Genomic DNA, 7,929 nt, shown 5'->3' with positions numbered 1-7,929 from the left:
TGCATGATACATCAACAGTTATATATACTGATTGATCTTTAGTCCAATTCACCTCTTGTGCAATTCATCCAGAAGCCAAGTGTTATGAACACTGATCATTTTGGTACAGTATCATTTATTTGGAAGGAATTTAACCCACAAAATGATGGCATTTTTTTCAACCATGGGCCCTATATTTCACTTCTCCAAGCCTCCCTAAATAAGTATAAACATTGTCTTGTCACTTGATAGTAAAAACCTTAGTCATATTTTCTTAAAGCAGTTTACCTTGCTGGAATCTTGTTTCTGAGCCTTGTAAGAGTCATTCTTCTCATTTAAACCCTTTGGGGCATTTTGATAATTGTAATTTATTAAAGGATAGAAAAATATTATTTTATCAGTTGTTTCAGATTTCTGAATCTGCTGATGGAAAAGGCATATGCACACTTTTAAAAAAGCTAATTTGCATGCCAAGATGTGATTTATGTGATTTGCTTTTGAGCCTCTGAGGTCTGATAATGAGAGAGATGGGGTAGAGACATAGTAAAACAGCTGGGATGGAGGGAATATGTGACCTCAGAAGTCATGTCAGATGCCTGAGATAGAATGTCTCAAAGTGTGAGCTGTGTCTAGAAGGAAACGGACAAGAAATGTTATCTTTTCAAAGGAGTTGTTATTTTTCCCATTTGTTCTTAACAAATCATAAACATTTCGGTACAGCTGTTACAGCTGGCAATTGGGACCAGAATCTGATTTGATCTTGAAAGATCATGCAGGTAGTTAGACAAATTGCAAACTCAGCAGTTACCACTAGTTTAACTGTACTGCTAGAAATGAGTGAGAGACCAAAGTTGAATGAGATTGAAGGCCAAAGTTTGTCTTCACAAAGGCACTGGATGCTGGATGCATTCAGAACTATGATGTAAGAACCTTCTGAGTTCATCAAAATTATTCTGAGTCTCCTTCATCAGAAATATCTCCATGTGCAAACATTAATTACAAATGAAAGCAGCAATAACTTCAGCTTTTGTAGGGTACCAACAGCAGGATACTCACCAACTTAATGTCTGAGGGGAAAAAGATCCTTTGTTATCCTTTCCTTACGGGATCCAAATATTTATCTGAGAAACAGAAAGGAATCAGAAATGGGAAAGACCAGATCGAATGTCCTTGTTTATATATGCTTTGAAAATTATGAGGGCTAAAACTGTCTTATTCATAGCCAAATACTAAGAATTAACAACCCAATTTGGAAGAACAATTAAGATTTTCTCCTCTTTATTCATGGCTTTGTTTTGAACCATGTCTAAAACTTTGTACAGTAGGCTTTTTGGACTTGCACTTTGTTCTTCATCCTTGGCTGCCTATTATGCCCTTTATGCCTAACTGCATAAATAAACACCCTGCAAAATAAACAAACCGGAGTATATTGTCAATGTCTGATGTGTCTCATCTTCATTATCCCTTGAAGCTGAACCCTACTTTCCACAACAACGGCAGTGGGAGAGCAAAGGTAATTTTATGACATCTCAGAGTCCTATTCTGACATCAGCTAGGACATCTTGGGCCTAATGTTCTTTGGGGCATCCACAGGGCTGATCTAACTTGTATTTGTCTGCTTATGGTCCCAACAGGCCTTTCTGGTGGGCGAGAATACAACTGGGCTTTGACAATGCTCTCTAATCCCTGGACATACTCCCAAGAGTCCTTCTGCATGAAGAACTGTGGATGGAGCTAGTGAATTCAGAAAACGAGTGCAGAACTGGAAACAATGAAGATCTTACATATGATCCAGAGTTCTGCTCTTCCATTTTGGGGTGGGGGGTATAGCTTCAAATATCTAAAGCAGTATTTTTTTATTATATGATTCTCCGCTAACTTTTCATTAGGGTCCTCTACCATAATCCATTTATAATTTCCCATCATCTCTATTAAGACCTAACACAGATGGAACCTTCCCTCTAGGTCTGCCTGTTGTCAACTCCACTATAAAAACAAAGCAGCACACTTTAATTACATATAATATATATTCATATAGGATACATAACTATATTATTATTGTTATTATTGTTGCTGTTGTTATAATTGCTCTTGTTATTACTATTATGGTGCTATCCAGGAGAGGATCCTGAGGGCTGCTGCAGTGCAGCAGCACCCCCATTTTGATCCATGTTCCACTCAAACTTTAAACTCAACTGGTGGGAGAACAAGTGGCATTTCTACTCAGGCAGTGCTGAGAGAATCAACTGATTTCACGGCTTATTATCATCTCCCTGATTTCTGTTAAACTCTCTGCTCCACAGCTGCTAATGACCCTCTTTCTCTTTTTTAAGGGTCTTGGTGTTCCGCTATTCAAACTATTCCTTCTTCTGCAATTTAGCTGCCTGTTAGCCATTGCTGGTAACGTCTCTCTTCTAGTGCACAGCCCTGCCAACTGTTTTTAGCTCTAGCTAAAATCCTTAACTGAAGTGTGGTAATATTAATTCAGGAGTAGAAATGACTGATACTGAAGTACTGGAGGCACTCTCAAGATGCTTAAGAAGGCTAGATTTTGTTTTAAAAGTGTCAAAAAGAGACTGCACCATCAAACCCATACTATACCTAGGACATATTGATGACACCTTCATCATTTGGACCGAAAACCTGCAGTCTCTAATTGATTTCCATCACAAATTCAATAATCATCACACCTCCATCAGACTCTCTTGAATACTCCAGCACCAACATCTCCTTTTTAGACACTATGATCAAAATCTAGAATAGTAAAATACAAACCACCATACACAAGAAACCCACAGACCAACTGTCACTGTGCAATGCGGCAAGAGGCAAGTGCCCTGCAAAAGGGACAGAATCTGCCCCAAGTGGCCCCAGGCCATAGGAGACACTAGTTTGGGAAGGGCTAGTGATAGGCTCCACTTACCTGCAGACACCGGAGCCAGAGCTGGAGTGAAGGAGTAGTGTGCCATTTTAAAATGACTTACTCTCTGCGCATTGGCAAGTGCACAGGGTGTGATATAGAAAAGGTGCACCTGGAGCACCAGAGCTCCCGGGCAGTGGAGCCAAGTGGAGATGGCAGGGGAAGTTCTCTGATTCTGGCAAGCCAGAGATCTGGTGCAGTGGGGCCAGCCGGAGATGACCAAGGCAGCTCTCTGCCTCTGATCCGTCAGAGGTCTCAGTCCACAGAGCCAGACAGAGACCACTAGGAGGATGCATCCCCTCATGCATGCCTGAGAACCCAGGTACCAGAACTGAACTGGGATGGCAAAGACAGCACCCTAGCTTTGGCATGTCAGAGAATGCAGGATGCTAGCAGTGGATGTGAGAGCCTGCAAATAGAGAGCCCACAAATAGACATCCCAGAGGGGTTCTCTCCCTAGATGTCTGTGGCTACAAGAAGTCATGACTATGGTGGAACACCTCACACCTGGAGGGGACACTTGCATGTCTATACACAAATGCTAGGAGCCTGGGGAATAAACAGGAGGAACTTGTTCTCCTGCTAAATGCAAATAACTACGATGTCACTGGGATAACAGAGACCTGGTGGGACTCCACCCATGACTGGACCACGGGTATAGATGGCTATACCCTGTACGGGAGGGATCAAGTGGACAAAAGGGGCGGGGGCAAACTACAGGCCCATCAGCCTGACCTCTATCCTGGGGAAGGTCTTGGAAAAGATTATCAGAGGCCATCCTTAACAGACTAGCTGACGGCAATATCCTGAGGGATATCTAGCATGGATTTGTTGCGGGTAGATCTTGCTTGACCAATCTCATTTCCTTTTATGACCAGGTGATAAGTCACCTGGACACAGGGGAAGAGATCGACGTTGTATATCTTGACTTTAAAAAAGCCTTTGAACTGGTTTCCCACGATCACCTCTTGGCTAAACTGGCTACCTGTGGCCTCGACCTCACCACAATCCACTGGCTGGGGAATTGGCTTCGCGGTAGGACTCAGAGGGTGGTGGCCGATGGGAGCCAATTGTCTTGGTGCGCTGTGACCAGTGGGGTACCCTCAAGGCTCTGTCCTAGGGCCTATACTCCCCATAGGGTTTGGTCTGCAGGGCCCTAACCATATGATTGGCCCTCCTCTGAACCCTCTTGAGGTTGTCTACATCCCTCTTAAAGTGTGGCACCTAAAACTAGACACAGTACTCCAACTGTGGCCTGATCAATGCTGCATTAAAGGGAAGTATCACCGCCTTGGACCTGTTTGTCTTGCACCTGCTAAAGCATGATAAAGCGTGGTTAGCTTTACTGATCAGTTCATCACATTGATGAGTCATGTTCATCTTGGAGTCAACTATGACTCCAAGATCCCTTTCTGCAGCTGTGGTGCTGAGAAGGTCATCCCCCAGCCTGTAAGTATGCTGGTGATTCCTTCTTCCTAGGTGCAGCACCTTCCATTTGTCCTTATTGAACTGCATGCTATTCTGTTCCGCCCATTTTCCATAGTTTCATAGTTTCCCAACCTGTCCAGATCCACCTGGATTTGTTTCCTACCCTTTGGTGTGTTAACTTTGCTCCCTAATCTGGTATCATCTGTGAATCTGGACAGAGTGCTTTCAATGCCCTCATCCAAGTCACTGATGAAGACATTGAAGAGCACCGGTACAAGGACCAAGTCTTGTGGGACTCCACTGCCCACATCTTTCCAGGTTGATAGCGACCCGTCCACCACCACTCTCTGGGTGCAATCCCTAAGCCAATTTGCCACCCACCTGACTGTGTAATCATCTAGGTCACAATCACTCAGTTTATCTATGAGAACATAATGAGATACCGTATCAAAGGCCTTCTTAAAATCTAAGTAGATGACATCTACCTCAATTCATGCCTCTAAACATTTTGTGACCTGGTCATAAAAAGAAACAGAGTTAGTCAGGCAGGATCTACCTGCTACAAATCCATGCTGGTTGCCCTTTACTATTGCTTTCCCCACTGGACTCCCACAAATGTGATCCTTGCCAACCTCATCACCAGAAACAAACTTCCTACGGCCCAAAGCACATCGAATGGATCCAGACCATGCCAGGACAAGAAATGTAAAGCCTGCCAACACATCTCCACCACTCCCACAATAACAACACCCCACAACAGAGCCATCACCATTCCTGGGTCTTATACCTGCACCTTCAGAAATGTATTATATCTCATCCAATGCACCAAATGCCCTGCTGGAAAATATGTAGGAGAAACCAAACAACAACTGCACACCAGAATGAACACACGCCAAAAATCTATCAAAGACAAAAATACCCAGTCACCTGTGGGGGCACATGTCTCACAACATAACCACTCTTTTCAATCTCTCAGTTCTAATCCTAAAAGGGAATTTACAAAACACCTTTCACGCACCAGCCTACAAACTTCATTTTGTAAATCTACTGGATACAAAAAATCATGGAATAAATAGAGACATTGGATTTATGGCATATTATAACCTTACTAACATCTGATACCTCAGGTAACCTCTCTACAGTTTACTAGCTGCATTCTTTCACCAGGGCACACACCCCCTCCCCCATCTATTGTCTACCACACATTTACATTTTCACAGACCTACATTTTTGCATACTGGCTTCTGATCTACCCAGGAAAGCACCCAAAACAACAATAGACTCTCTCCAATGCCTGAAGAGAGGTGTTGGTGCCAAAAAGCTTGCAAAGAATAATTTTCACAACTACTTAGTTGGTCTAATAAAAGACATCACATCTACCTAAAGAACCTTGTCTGCTTATGTCCTTAGACCAGGGGTTTTCAACCTTTTTTGGTCAGTGTACCCCAGCAGCTGGTCCAGAAGCAGGGGCTCCCCCCACTGGCTGGTCGACAAGTCAGTGGGGTGGGTGGACTTGGGCTCGGGGGAGCAGTGCACGGTGGCAGCAGCACAAAGTGCTGGATGGTGGCAGAGGCACCACCCCACATGCAACCACTTCCCAAGTACCCCTGACCCCTACCTTATACCAACATGGCTACAATCAACAACCCTCAATAAGGGACAAACATGTAACTGTAATGACTCTGGGATTAATAACAATATCCTTTGACTGTTTTTTTGCCTGGTTTGTCACTTTTTAAAAAACATTATATATTAATGTAGCCAATTAGTGCACATTCCAAGAGTTGTATTTTTTTTGCTCTGCTTTTGTAAGTTAAATAATATAGTGTTAGTATGCTCCCACTGTAGCTTCTTGTCTCTGTTTAACTGGATAAAAATGTGTTGCATGATACATGATACACCGTACCATCCATTGGCAATGTGTAAGGGGTACACGTAGGTGCACGTGCACCCTGAGATTGGTGGTGCACCTCCTGGGACTGGCCACCACCACTGCTGCTGGTGCTGCCTGCTGGCAGTCGCCATCTCCCCTCAACACCAACACCGCCGGTATGTCTGCAGGTGGTTGCTGACTGCTGACTGCCGCCCTGTCCTCTGCCACCAACACGGCTGTTGCGGCTGACACTGCCACCTGTGGGCGGTCGTCATGCCTCCCCAGCCTCCAGGGCCATCATTCATGGCACCATCTGCACCCCGCTGTTCAAAATCCTAGATCCACCCAAGTTGGTATCTTTTATTGGCCCATCTGTGTAGCGAGGTGATCCAGTCAGAGGAGCTTTCCAATGCAAGATGCTCTTCCTCATTCCTGGGACATCGCTCTAACACTACTGTGCTAGAAAAGCAGGGAACAAGCTCAGGCCTTTCACACAGCTTCTCGGGAGTAGGAGGAGGTAAAAGCAGGGTTTATCTGGGCTGGGCCAGTGGGAAAAAGAGCTCGGTGCTGTCATTAAATGAGCCACTCGGATGTCTTGCGCTTGGGGTAGTGCTTGTTCCCCGTTGCCTTCTGCATCCCTGACTAGCGGCCGGGCCTGGCCCGGCCTTCCTGCACCAAGCCGGGCAGGACAAGGGGCAGCGGGACACTGCGAGAGGGGAAGCCGTGCCCCGCTCTCCCGAGGCAGCGCAGGGCGGCTCGCCCGGCCTGCAGTGGGCTCAGGCCGGGGGCGGGAGAGCTCGCACGTGCCCTGCGCTCCCGCGGGTGCCGGCTGCGGCTGTGCCGAGCCGAGCCGTGCCGTGCCGCGCTGTGCCGGCGCCTCGGGCTGCCCGTGCGGGAGCGGGGAGGAGCGCGGCGGCGGGTCGCTGCCCGGCCGCCCCCTGCCCTGCCCTGCCCTGCCCTGCCCGTGCCAGGCCGGTGGGTGGAGGGGCTGCCCGGCCGGCCGGCCGGCCGGCGGAGGAGGAGGCAGAGCAGGCCCGGAGTGATGACGCGCTTCCTGCTCTCCCGGGTAGGGGTCTGTGCCTGCTGCCGGCGGTGGCGGCAGCTGCGAGCGGTGCGGAGCCGCGCGGGCGCGGGCAGCGGGAGGCGGCGGCTCGGGCGCGTTGCGGCGCCGTTCCCGGTAGGAGCCTGCAGTCCCCGCCGGTGCTGCTACTCTACTGCTGGTGCTGCTGCTGCACGGTGCGTGGGAGCGCCGCGCGCCAGTCCCCGGGACGCCGGCTCGTGCGGGGGCTCCACCTGCCCGGTGCCGGGAGGGGATGCGCGGCGCCCGCGCCCGTCCCCGCGCTGCTGCGAGCAAGTGGCCGCTCGCGGCGCGCAGGAGCCGGGCTGCGCCCGTCCGTGCCCGCCGCCCCCAGCAGGGCCGGGGGGCGCCGCCCTCGCAGCCTGCGGGGTCCCTGCGCCCCGTCCCCGGGCAGGGAGGGAGGGAGGGAGCGGGGGAGCCATGTTTCGTGTCTCGCGGGTTTGACACCGGGTGGCCGGAGACCGCCGCGACCGGGACGGGCCGCCCCCGGCCCCAGCCCCGGCCCCGCCGAGCAAACTTCGGCCGGGGCGGGGGCGGGAGCGCGGCGCGGGCAGGGGCCGCCCCCCGCAGGGACGGGGAAGGTCCCCGGGGGCGCCGCTGGGATTTGGGGACGCCCCTGCTCGGCCAGGCGCCGCTCGGCTCTCCCTCCTC

At 49.3% G+C, this 7,929-nt stretch overlaps 1 protein-coding gene across 3 annotated transcripts in view; it reads left to right on the top strand.

The window, feature by feature from the left end:
- Positions 1-7,177: 7,177 nt before the first annotated feature.
- TLN2 (talin 2) overlaps positions 7,178-7,929 on the top strand; it is a 391,556-nt gene continuing 390,804 nt past the window's right edge. For 2 of the 3 annotated variants that reach the window (XM_059714786.1, XM_059714784.1), the window contains exon 1: positions 7,293-7,436. The gene's annotated coding sequence lies outside the window, so the exon portion shown is untranslated. Of the gene's footprint in view, positions 7,267-7,292; positions 7,437-7,929 lie in introns of those variants that run through there. The other variant, XM_059714785.1, reaches the window with a different exon arrangement.

Source organism: Alligator mississippiensis, chromosome 11 (genome assembly GCF_030867095.1).
Source record: "Alligator mississippiensis isolate rAllMis1 chromosome 11, rAllMis1, whole genome shotgun sequence".
NCBI classification, from domain to species: Eukaryota; Metazoa; Chordata; order Crocodylia; family Alligatoridae; genus Alligator; species Alligator mississippiensis.
This window is presented reverse-complemented; position numbering and strand designations above follow the sequence as displayed.